This window comes from Oncorhynchus clarkii, chromosome 30, assembly GCF_045791955.1.
Source record: "Oncorhynchus clarkii lewisi isolate Uvic-CL-2024 chromosome 30, UVic_Ocla_1.0, whole genome shotgun sequence".
NCBI lineage: Eukaryota > Metazoa > Chordata > Actinopteri > Salmoniformes > Salmonidae > Oncorhynchus > Oncorhynchus clarkii.
In genome coordinates, this window is record NC_092176.1 from 12,408,761 (window position 1) to 12,422,214 (window position 13,454).

The window sequence follows — 13,454 nt, forward strand, 5'->3', positions numbered from 1 at the left end:
TTGGCGTAAAAGCAACACAGCTCATCACCCTGAACACACCATCCCCACTGTCAAACATGGTGGTGGCAGCATCATGGTTTGGGCCTGCTTTTCTTCAGCAGGGACAGGGAAGATGGTTCAAATTGATGGGAAGATGGATGGAGCCAAATACAGGACCATTCTGGAAGAAAACCTGATGGAGTCTGCAAAAGACCTGAGACTGGGACGGAGATATGTCTTCCAACAAGACAATGATCCAAAACATAAAGCAAAATCTACAATGGAATGGTTCAAAAATAAACATATCCAGGTGTTAGAATGGCCAAGTCAAAGTCCAGACCTGAATCCAATCGAGAATCTGTGGAAAGAACTGAAAACTGCTGTTCACAAATGCTCTCCATCCAACCTCACTGAGCTCGAGCTGTTTTGCAAGGAGGAATGGGAAAAAATGTCAGTCTCTCGATGTGCAAAACTGATAGAGACATACCCCAAGCGACTTACAGCTGTAATCGCAGCAAAAGGTGGCGCTACAAAGTATTAACTTAAGGGGGCTGAATAATTTTGCATGCCCAATTTTTCAGTTTTTGATTTGTTAAAAAAGTTTGAAATATCCAATAAATGTCGTTCCACTTCATGATTGTGTCCCACTTGCTGTTGATTCTTCACAAAAAAATACAGTTTTATATCTTTATGTTTGAAGCCTGAAATGTGGCAAAAGGTCGCAAAGTTCAAGGGGGCCGAATACTTTCGCAAGGCACTGTATGTATATTATTAATAGTGTCGGATAGAAAACACTCTGAAGTTTCTAAAACTGTTTGAATGATGTCTGTGAGCATAACAGAACTCATATGGCAGGCAAAAACCTGAGAAGAAATCCAAACAGGAAGTGAGAAATCTGAGGTTGGTCAATTTTCAACCCAGTCCCTATTGAATTCACAGTGAGATATGGATGAAGTTGCACTTCCTAGGGCTTCCACTGTCAACCGTCTTTAGAAACTGGTTTGAGGATTCTACTATAAAGGAGGGGCTCATGACAGCTCTTTGAGTCAGTGGTCTGGCAGGGTGTCTCAGGCTTGTGACGCGCACTCCCGACAGAGTTTGCTCTCGTTCCAGTACTTTTTGGAAGATGGATTACTGGGCTGAACACGCTAACAACAAGTGGCTAAATTATGGACTTTATGGAACAAATTAGTAATTTATTGTCGAACTGGGATTCCTGGGAGTGCCTTCCGATGATGATCATCAAAGGTAAGTTAATATTTATAGTGTTTTTTCTAACATCTGTTGACTCCAAAATGGCGGATATTTCTATGGCTGTTTTGGGTTCTGAGCGCTGTTTCAGATTATGCTTTTTCCGTAAAGTTTTTTTGAAATCTGACACAGCGGTTGCATTAAGGAGAAGTCTCTTTAATTCTGTGAATAACACTTGTATCTTTTATTAATGTTTATTATGAGTATTTCTGCAAAATCACAGGGTGTTTTGGAATCAAAACATTACTGCACGTAACGCACCAATGTAAACTGAGATTTTTGGATAGAAATATGCACATTATCGAACAAAACATACATGTATTGTGTAACATGATGTCCTATGAGTGTCATCTGATAAAGATCATCAAAGGTTAGTGATTCATTTGATCTATATTTCTGCTTTTTGTGACTCCTATCTTTGGCTGGAAAAATGGCTGTGTTTTTTTGACTTGGCTATGACCTAACATAATCATATGTTGTGCTTTCGCTGTAAAGCATTTTTGAAATCGGACAGGATGGGTAGATTAACAAGATGTTTATCTTTCATTTGCTGTATTGGACTTGTTAATGTGTGAAAGTTACATATTTCTAAAAAATATTTTTGAATTTCGCGCACTGCCTTTTCATCGGAATGCTAGCGGAATGCCTGCCCTATAAAGGCTAAAGCTTGGTCGCAAATGGCTCTTCCAAATGGACAATGACCCCAAGCATCAAATAAAATGCATTTATATAGCCCTTCGGACATCAGCTGATATCTCAAAGTGCTGTACAGAAACCCAGCCTAAAATCCCAAATAGCAAGCAATGCAGGTGTAGAAGCACGGTGGCTAGGAAAAACTCCCTAGAAAGGCCAAAACCTAGGAAGAAACCTAGAGAGGAACCAGGCTATGAGGGGTGGCCAGTCCTCTTCTGGCTGTGCTGGGTGGAATTATAACAGAACAGAACAGCCAAGATGTTCAAATGTTCATAAATGAACAGCATGGTCAAAAAATTATAATCACAGGCAGAACAGTTGAAACTGGAGCAGCAGCACAGCCAGGTGGACTGGGGACAGCAAGGAGTCATCATGCCCGGTAGAACCTTGTCATTGATATACACGATCACCTTGCACCCGATCATGTCCCGGGAACACCTCGTTCAGGAAGGCCTGAAACACTGACGGAGCATTGGATAGTCCATAAGGCATCACCAAGTACTTGTAGTGCCCAGACGCCATGCTGAAGGTCATTTTCCAATCAATCCCCTTCTCTGATGTGGATAAGATTGTAGGTGCTCTGCAAACCATTGAATGGTGGCCACCATTGAACAGTTCTGTGGTGATGGAATTGAGACCTTTGTAATCGATACAGGGAGAGAGATCCCCATCCTTCAAAGAAGCCTACCAACGCCGGAGAGGTGGATGAGAGGACAAAACACTGTTGGAGAGCCTCCTGGATGTACTTTATGGCCTCGGTCTCAGCACCAACAGAGGGAAGACGCAGCTGCGCAGAACCTTCTAGTAGGTCGATGGCATAGTCCCAGGCGCGATGAGGGAGACAGGTGGCTTGGGTCTTGGAGAACACCACCCAGAGATTCTGGTAAACCTCCGGGATGTCGGGCTGGATGGAAACCACAGGACTCTCAACTGACGTGGAACCGCAAGGCAAGGGAAAGCAGGTCCTCCAGCATCCGGGATTCCATCCTCGACCAGGAGAAGGTGGGGTCATTACATTGGAGCCATGGGAGGCTGAGGATGACTTTGTGCACTGGTGCAGTGATAATGAGGAATGGAAGGCTCTCCTGGTGCATGGATCCCACAGTGAAGAAGAGTGGTGCTGTGACGTGTGCGATAATGCCGGATCCCACTGGTCGATTGTCCAGGGCGTGGACTGAAAGAGGTGAGTGGGTGCAAGGAAATATTCATATAGATGAGGGCCTGGTCAATGAAATGCCCCACGGCACTGAAATCCTCTAGATAGAAACAGAGGTAGAAACACCACGAGGGACAGCCAACCAGTGAAATGAAAACCAGGAACGGTTTGGCGGAAAACAACAGAGTACTCATGCCTTTCCCATGAAATGGATGATCAAAGGGCCGCCCCTCTGCTCTCATGGATCCCGGGTTGGGGCACACCGGACATCGCTGAAGCCTCTTCTGACCACAATGACTCCGGCGATGCCGCTCTGCTGCGTGGACCCCATCTCCATGGGTTCAAGACGGCCAAAGGAGGGAGAAGAGTAGCGGGGTAGGTATCGGCACCACCGAAAATGGTTATCCAAACGAATGCCCATTGCGATGAGTGTATCCAAGGAAAGGTTGTCATCCCAATACGCCAACTCCATTTGTACCTCTTGGCGCAGTCCTCCCCCGGAATAGGGTGCGGAGTGCCGGCTCATTCCATCCGCTGGAGGCCGCCACAGTCCGAAAGGTGACTCCTCCGTACTCCACAGTGGTCTGAGCACCCTAATGGAGTTGGAGAAGCCACTCACCTCACTCTCTGCCCTCTGGAGGATGATCGAAGACCGCCCTGAATAGAGCCATGAACCACCAACCTTGGACCTTTCGGGGGTGGGGGCTCCCGTCTGATTTACAAAATGGAGGGAGCACTGGACTTGGAAACCACAATATTTCGATGGAGTACTGTCATACTTCTCCGGAAGGGACAGTCGGGCATGACTGACCTGGGCGGACTGCTAGGTAGGCTGGGGGACTGGTTCACTGTGACGACCTGTTGTAGAAGGCCCTCTAATAATGGTATGAAGATATTCTCTGGTGTTGTCAAGGCGGTGGAGAATGCGAAGGACCTCCTCCATAGCCATACCCAATTGCTCCAGCTGGTCGTGGTGTTGGTTGCTTAGATGACCCTGTTCGTTGGCCATCTGGAAGATGGCTTTATCTTCTGCTTCCGTATCAAGCGGTAGTTTTCTGTTACTTATACAGGTGCAGGTGCAGAAGGTGAGTTTAATAATGATCAACTCAAATAAACAAAACATGAGAAGCATACAGAACGTGAACGTAAACAATACTACCTAGTGACTGATGGCTACTGAGGGCTAAATAAAGGGAGAGTAATCAAGGAAATAATTATGTCCAGGTGTGCGTAATGATGGGGAGCAGGTGTGCACAATGATAGTTGCCAGGGCCGGTTAGACGTTTACTGGAGCGGGGGAGCAGGAGTAGGCATGACCAAGGTTGGGGAGTAATGGATTACATGTAAAGGATTACAAAAAAACGGTAGCTGCAATCCGTTACATTACCTGCAAAAATATTGTAATCCGATTACAGATACTTTGAAAAACTAGATGATTACTTTGGTGATTACTTTTAAATTCAGAAAGGAGGTTTGCTGAGAAAAAAAATCTTTGTCACTTCTCTCGTTTTCTCAATGACATTGAAATCAGCATTGAAAAAAGGCGCAAATTCACATTTGTTCCACCTAAGCGAGTCTGACCACGAGTCAGAGACCACTATGATGACACACCAAATGGGTTTGATAGATAGCGGGAAAAGAGCAGGAATAGGCTTTTCTAGGATACAGTCCAAGCTATGTCTTCCAATGGTACGACTTCTGTTGGCATCCAAAGATTATCCAACTTGAATAAACGCTTGGAGGTAAGGATGACAGCAGTGGTGTAATCTACCGTGATACGGATATCACTTATTGTTATCTACATAGCGCATTGATGTGAATCACACTGCTGCTCTCTCATTTAGCTATTTGCGACTTACAGATTGTGGTTGTTGTGGGTGGCTGTTCACAAATCTAAATGTGTATTTGAACCCAATAATGGCTGAATTCAAGAAGTTTAAGCTGCCTATCAATCATTGCTTTTGAAACCAGTGGACAGTCAGTGAAAAATGCGCTCTTGCAACAGCTGCACAGTGCGGATCCCAGCCTATGGAATAAAAGTGGGATTTTTATAGCTCAATATAATTCATGCTAATAAAAATGTTTTATCCATAGGCCTAATGGACACATGTTCAAACTCGCACACATTTAATAGACATAAAGGGGTAATCTGTAGTTGCTACATCAATTTTTGGACTTGTAAATTATATATATATATATATATCCATTGATTCCTGAAGAATATAACTTATAAATGCCTCATGAGCTTAGTTCAACAGCCACACTCCATTAGAACCCAAAATATAAGCTTGTTTTCTCCAATGTTTGTAAATGTAAACAAACACTGTATAGCCTCAAAACATGGTTAAACCAATAAATTTGATATCATGGATGGTTAGTTCTTGCATCCATAGCTCTGTCTATTAATCTGAGAGTGGTTACATTTCTCCAGGCCCATCCCTGAGCTTTTTACCAAAACAGAGGCGGGGTGTCCATTTAGTTATTGTTTCATCTGTGGATTTGCCCTTTAAACAGCTGCATATTATCAAGATATCAAAGTGTCACCAACAAAAGGTTTAACAATAGGCCTATAGAAAATGCAGCATATGGCATTAATTTTTCACATGTAAATAGCACTTTTCAGTCGTGCTCAAAGCATACCATTCCATGAGTGCAGTATTTTTTTCCCAACTCGAATCAATGACCCCAATCACTCCTCCATGACAACAAAATCACAAACAACAGAGTAGGGCTGGCTAATAAATCCTTAGTTTTGGGGTTATGCTCGAGTAAAACAATTTGGCTAATCTATACTTCCATATTTCCAAGTCCTATTCTTAAAGATCAATGGATATAACATGTATTGGAATGACTGGAATTCTGATAGACTTTGGTTTTTAATGTAAAGATATAATTGAATCGTATTATTATATGTAGTAGAAAGCAATGGGTTAGAAGAAGCCTACATAACCAACCAATGAAGTCAAATGTAACATCCATATACAGTTGAAGTTGGAAGTTTACATAAACTTTAGCCAAATACATTTAAACTCAGTTTTTCACAATTCCTGACATTTAATCCAAGTAAAAAGTCCCAGTCTTAGGATCACCACTTTATTTTAAGAATGTGAAATGTCAGAATAATAGTAGAGATAGTGATATAGTTCAGATTTTATTTCTTTCATCACATTCCCAGTGGGTCAGAAGTTTACATGGCATTCAATTCATATTTGGTAGCATTACCTTTAAATTGTTTAATCATTCAAAACGTGTATTCATGTGTGGATGTCCATCACCCATTTCGTAGGATATGATATTGTGGACTACAGGAAAAGGAGGGCCGAGCACGCCCCCATTCTCATCGACAGGGCTGTAGTGGAGCGGGTTGAGAGCTTCAAGTTCCTTGGTGTCCATATCACCAACAATCTATCATGGTGCAACCACACCAAGACTGTCATGAAGAGGGCACGACAATGTCTATTCCCCCTCAGGAGAATGAAAATATTTGGCATTGGTCCTTAGATCCTCAAAAAGTTATTCAGCTGCACCATCGAGAACATCCTGACTGGTTGCATCACCACCTGGTATGGCAACTGCTCGGCATCCAACCGCAAGGTGCTACAGAGTGTAGTGCGTACGGCCCAGTACATCACTGGGGCCAAGCTTCCTGTCATCCAGGACCTCTATACCAGGCGATGTCAGAGGAAGGCCCTAAAAAATGTCATAGACTGTTCTCTCTGCTACCGCAGGGCAAGTGGTACCAAAGTGCCAACTGCCAAGTCTATGTCCAAAAGGCTCCTTAACAGCTTCTACCCCAAGCCATAAGACTTCTGAACAGCTAATCAAATGGCTACCCAGACAATTTGCATTAACCCTCCATTTTTTATGCTGCTGCTACTCGCTGTTTATTACCTATGCACAGTCACTTTACCCCTACCTACATGTACAAATGACCTCGATTAACCTGTACTCCTGCACATTGACTTGGTACTGGTACCCTATAGCCTCGTTATTGTTCTCTTATTGTGTTACTTTTTAAGCCTTAGTTTATTTAGTAAATATTTTCTTAACTCTTATTTTTCTTAACTGCATTGTTGGTTAAGGGCTTGTAAGTAAGCATTTCACCGTAAGGTCTACCTGTTGTATTTGGCGCATGTGAAAAATGTAATTTGATTTTGATTTGATGTTACGAATTACAATTTGTATTATATGTTAAGAATTTGCAAAACGTACAATATGTTACGAATTTGCAAAACGTATGGTATGTTACAAATTCTAGCTAGGTGCCTAGGTGGTTAATGTTAGCTAAGCTAGGGGTTAGGGGTTTAGGGTTAATTTCATGAGTTAGGTTAAAGGGTTAACCTCTACAAGATCGGTGCCCACCCCCGCGGGATGGTTGAGCTAACGTAGGCTAATGTGATTAGCATGAGGTTGTAAGTAACAACAAATATATTCTCCTACATTAATTTCACATTTCCACAAACTTCAAAGTGTTTTCTTTCAAATGGTATCAAGAATATGCATATCCTTGCTTCAGGTCCTGAGCTACATTTTAGGCGAAAATTGAAAAAAAAGTGTTGGATCCTTAGTAAGAGGTTTTAAGTAGCCATATGTCTCATGCAACCAAAAACAAACAGAACATATCATGCTAAATGGGTGTCTCGGATTTACATACAGAACAATACAAAATGCTCGGAGACCAGGTTGGTGGTACAGTAAAATGTAGCACATGAAAAAGCATAGTATATATGGGAAGTACTAATACACCTTGATATAGGGGAGGCGCATTTAAGCACATGAGGAAATTTGGCTTGGATGGATGTTTAAGTAAACCTGCAAAAGAGCAAATGTAAACCAGGGATAAAAAATAAACTACCCTCCCCTGTGCCCAATAAAAAAAAGTTGATCAACCCTCCCCTATTTTGGATCACTCCTCCGACCTAATAAATTGCGATCTGTCCGTTAGAATAACTGTCCACATCTGCTTTTCCTCAGCCGACAATACCAGTGATTAACAGCAAAATTACTAGCCTATGTCCATATACTATAGTAGAAAAGTTTAGGCTACCTATTATTTTGGTCAGCTTGTCGAGAAATAGCCTATTCCAAACAGACTCTGGGACAGTTGTGGGACGGTAGATTCCAAATTCATACAAACAGTAGGCTAAGACTACAATTAAAGGCAATGAGTCCGATGCAACAGATCACAACGTTTAGCTTAAAATGTTGATAAACTATTATTTATTCACATTATACAGCCAGCAATGTGCCCCAGGCAGTAGGCTACGCGCGAATATTCGTTCCATAATGCAATTAGAGGGAAAATAACGTCGTCAAAAGAGCACTGCACATGTGAGTGGTTTCATGTGACAGAGATGAAAATATCCTTTGGCAATTTAGAAAGAGAGGAGATCTGATAGGATACTTTGACGCAATGTAAGACATGCCTGTGTGGAGCGACTTTAGTGTGTTCGAGACAACTGGGAACTAGGAAAAAAACGAGCTCCGAATGAGAAAAATATTTTTGACCGGCCATCCAACTCGGAATTCCAACTCGGGAACTCTGGCCCCAACTTTTCCGACCTGAAACTCATCTGCCTATTTTTCAGAGTTCCCAGATGTCATGAAAGCACCAAAATATGCTGTAGCAGCAGTTCGTGCACTGTCTGACAGATTTTCCACTCAAAGGCTCTGTATCTGTAAATGTGTGATAAATGAAATAGTTGAAGTCGAAAGTTTACATACACTTAAATTGGAGTCATTAAAACTCGTTTTTCAACCACTCCACGCATTTCTTGTTAAAACAAACTATAGTTTTGGCAAGTCGGTTAGGACATCTACTTTGTGCATGACACAAGTCATTTTTCCAACGATTGTTTACAGACAGATTATTTCACTTAATATTCACTGTCACACTTCCAGTGGGTCAGAAGTTTACATACACTAAATTGACTGTGCCTTTAAACAGCTTGGGAAATTCCAGAAAATGATGTCATGGCTTTAGAAGCTTCTGATAGGCTAATTGACATCATTTGAATGAATTGGAGGTGTATCTGTGGCTGTATTTCAAGGCCTACCTTCAAACTCAGTGCCTCTGCTTGACATCATGGGAAAATCAAAATAAATCAGTCAAGACCTCAGAAAAAAAACTGTAGACCTCCACAAGGTTCATCCTTGGGAGCAATTTCCAAATGCCTGAAGGTACCACGTTCATCATTACAAACCGTAGTACGCAAGTATAAACACCATGGGACCACGCAGCTGTCATACCGCTCAGGAAGGAGACGCGTTCTGTCTCCTAGAGATGAACGTACTTTGGTGTGAAAAGTGCAAATCAGTCCCAGAACAAAGGACCTTGTGAAGATGCTGGAGGAAACAGGTACAAAATTATCTATATCCACAGTCAAAACGAGTCCTGTATCGACATAACCTGAAAGGCCGCTCATCAATGAAGAAGCCACTGCTCCAAACGCCATAAAGAAAGCCAGACTACGGTTTTCAACTGCACATGGGGACAAAGATCATACCGTGTGGAGAAATATCCTCTGGTCTGATGAAACAAAAAGAGAACTGCTTGGCCATAATGACCATTGTTATGTTTGGAGGAAAAAGGGGGAGGCTTGCAAGCCAAAGAATTCCATCCCAACCGTGAAGCACGGGGGTGGCAGCATCATGTTGTGGGGGTGCTTTGCTGCAGGAGGGACTGGTGCACTTCACAAAATAGATGGCATCATGAGGGAGAAAAATTATGTGGATATATTGAAGCAACATCTCAAGACAACAGTCAGGAAGTTAAATCTTTGTTGCAAATGGGTCTTCCAAATGGACAATGAACCCAAGCACACTTCCAAATTTGTGGCAAAATGGCTTAAGGACAACAAAGTCAAGGTATTGGAGGGGCCATCACAAAACCCTGACCTCAATCCTATAGAAAATTTGTGGGCAGAACTGAAAAAGTGTGTGTGAGCAAGGAGGCCTACAAACCTGACTCAATTACACCAGCTCTGTCAGGAGGAATGGGCCAAAATTCACCCAACTTATTGTGGGAAGCTTGTGGAAGGCTACCCGAAACGTTTGACCCAAATTAAACAATTTAAAGGCAATGCTACCAAATACTAATTGAATGTATGTAAACTTCTGACCCACTGGATTAAAGCAATAAAACCTGAAATAAATCATTCTCTCTACTATTATTCGGACATTTCACATTCTTAAAACAAAGTGGTGATCCTAACTGTCCTAAAACTGGGACTTTTTACTTGGATTAAATTTCAGGAATTGTGAAAACTGAGTTTAGATGTATTTGGCTAAGGTGTATGTAAACTTCCGACTTCAACTGTACATAACAAATAATCTGTACACATGCTCCAATTTTAATTCCACAAAATGATGTAAATGATCCTATATAGTGATAAGCATGACCAGTCAAATGTATTTCCATCAATGAATTTGCTAAAAAGCATTATTTGCAAGGGGATTTTTAAAAATCAGGGCTAATTTTATTTATCGGCTTTTCTATTTTCTGATCTGAGAAAAGCAGGCTACTACTGGCTAACAGCAATGCTGCTTTGGAGTCTCAAGGAGACATATGCTGAGTTCGGAAATCCCGACATCCGACTTCAGTGCGTTCAAGACAACTGGGAACTCTGAAAAAAACGAGCTCGAACTGGGAAACAAATCGCTTTGAACAGTCATCCAAGCTTTCCGACCTGAAGATCTCTGACATCATGATTTTAACTTTTTGAACTTTTTTTGAGTTACTAGTTGTCTTGGAAGCACTAGAGCTCGCCAGCTTGACGTCCTAAAACCTGGAAATGAGTTACCTCTAGTTCGTTCAGCCATTCATATGGTGAAAATTAATGGGGAAAGAATAGCGTTTTGGGATAAACACCAAAAATAAAGTCTGAGGTTAACACAAGCTTAGATCTGACAGGTTTTGTTCTATTAGATAATATCAGTCAGTTAACATGACCTTTATGAATTAATCAACCTTTATCTGCTTTATGTGCTTTTTAAAATTAAATAAACGCTTCAAAAAGTGATGTTAGCTGATGATGGTTATATCATAGAACAAAACGTATAAGATTTCCTAAGCCTGTGTTTAACAAAAACCCTCCAATAACGCCATTCATTTTCACATAAGTTTGGTTCAAAGAACCATGGCGGAGTTAGTGCCTACAAAAAGACGCCATTACTATTTCTCTCACATGCATAGCAAAGATATTTATAACTAATTACCCATTCGTCTGTGTGCATAGTTTGAGCTACTCAAGAAAGTGACGTAATTTTCAGGGTAAGTTGCTAGAGGCAGGTTGATTTGTTGCTAAATGACATTATGATGTCATTGCGTGATAACGTTAAACTGCGTCATTACGTAGAATACACAATAACGTTACTTAAATTGACTGGTCAGCTCGGCAAAAAATATGATTTTACATTCTTTTCTATACTTCTGGCTGTACAATTTTGATTGAGACATGTTGATTGATGTTGTAAGTTTGTTCAAGAACAAACATTCATGACCAACTATATTCATTGGGTTTGGCTCATTGAACCCGCACTACAGCTGCTGCAGTCAGCCAAAAATGATTTGCAATTTGCTGAAATTGCTGCTGGCCTGCTGCTGACGTCACTCACAATGCACTTTTGCAGCCAGGCACGAGTGTGTGACAGAGATAATATTTTTTGGTGTCATTTAGAGGGAAAATGCGTTCATTTTAGTGTTTGAGTCACTTTAAAAAAGTTGCTAAAAGTTCCAAATACATTTTTAAAAGTAGCTAAATTTGTTGCTAGGTGCTGTTTGGAAAAAAAAGTTGCCAGGGTCATCTGAAAAATTGCTAAATTGGCATCACTGGTGAAATTGCAGGCTAAGCTCAGTGCTGCCCCCAAACATGGAATGCCGACAGGGGTACTGCAGGCTTCCATTAGCTATTAAATTATCCTTCTAACTTCTTCTGTGTGCGATTTTAAAATAATCTGTTCAAGGACATACATCTGGTGTATTATTTTTTAATATACACGAAGACTGACCACAAATATTAATATTAATATTAGATCATTTTTCCATTCCTATAATGGATCCTGTTTTGTGCAAACAATGCCCGCAGTACCGTGGTCGGTCTTGAACATCTGCGGCTTCAATGAGAGGGGGCAGTCTTTCTCCCCTGGTATAGAGGTGTTGGTTGTTTAGCAACAACTGATGCCTGCACAACTATGGGGCAAAACAAACTGGGTTGGCTTAGATCAGCATGTCCAAAACTTGGTTCTGGGGACCTCAAGGGGAACACGTTTTGGTTTTTGCTCCAGCACTACACAGCTGATTTCAAATAATCAAAGTTTGATGATTAGTTCATTATTTGAATCAATTGTGTAGTGCTAGGGCAAAAACCAAAACGTGCACCCCTTGGCCGAGTTTGGGAAACGCTGGCTTAAGTTGCTTACAACATGTAAGCTATATTTTGTCTCCAAAGTTTATTGAAAACACAACTACATCTGCACAATGAGCACTTGTTTCCTCTCAAATACATCCATACAGTTGTTGGTTAGCTCACTGGCACACTTTAGCCATATTAGCATTGACATGAAATCAGTCAAAACACCTCAAAACAAGACATGGTATCAAGAACAAGATAAAAACGATCTGAAACACCCCACGATCTGAAACGATTCCCCACATTGCAGTTTCTTGTCACTCTTGCTAGCAATCTGGCTATCCAACAACATGCTGACTTCTGTCCCATAGAAGCACACAGATTGTTTTTGTGACATTGTCCGATACACAGTATTTATTTATTTTTTTACCCCCTTTTTTCTCCCCAATTTCGTGGTTTCCAATTGGTGGTAGTTACAGTCTTGTCTCATCGCTGCAAGTCCCGTACGGACTCGGGAGAGGCGAAGGTCAAGCGCCGCCCCATGGGCCTCCCGGTCGCGAACCCAGAATCTCTGGTGGCACAGCTAGCACTGCGCCACCCAGGGGGCCACTGATACACAGTATTAACAGAAATCACTCTGCCATTTCCTGGTTGCTAAAATTCGAATAGTTTGCCTAATTTTTGTTTATATGACAAAACAAGCAAGTATCATGTAGAGAATCATAGTACCATCTAAATCGCTGTGAAAAATATTTTCCATAACCAAAAGTATTGTATTTTCAGCTGTTTGAAGCTGGTGTACAAAAGTGAAAGATGCAAAAACGAAAGCATAGAAAGCATAGAAATAGTGCACATAGAATAGATCTACCACTTCTTAGACTTGCTTGATAAATCTATAACACACATTTCTATGTGAATTTGGTCAGGTCGCCCAAAAAGTTACATATTGTAGCTTTAATGTACAATCTCTATGTGTTGATAGTGTCCTGACAGACATGTTCAAACATCACTGCACTCAAACATCT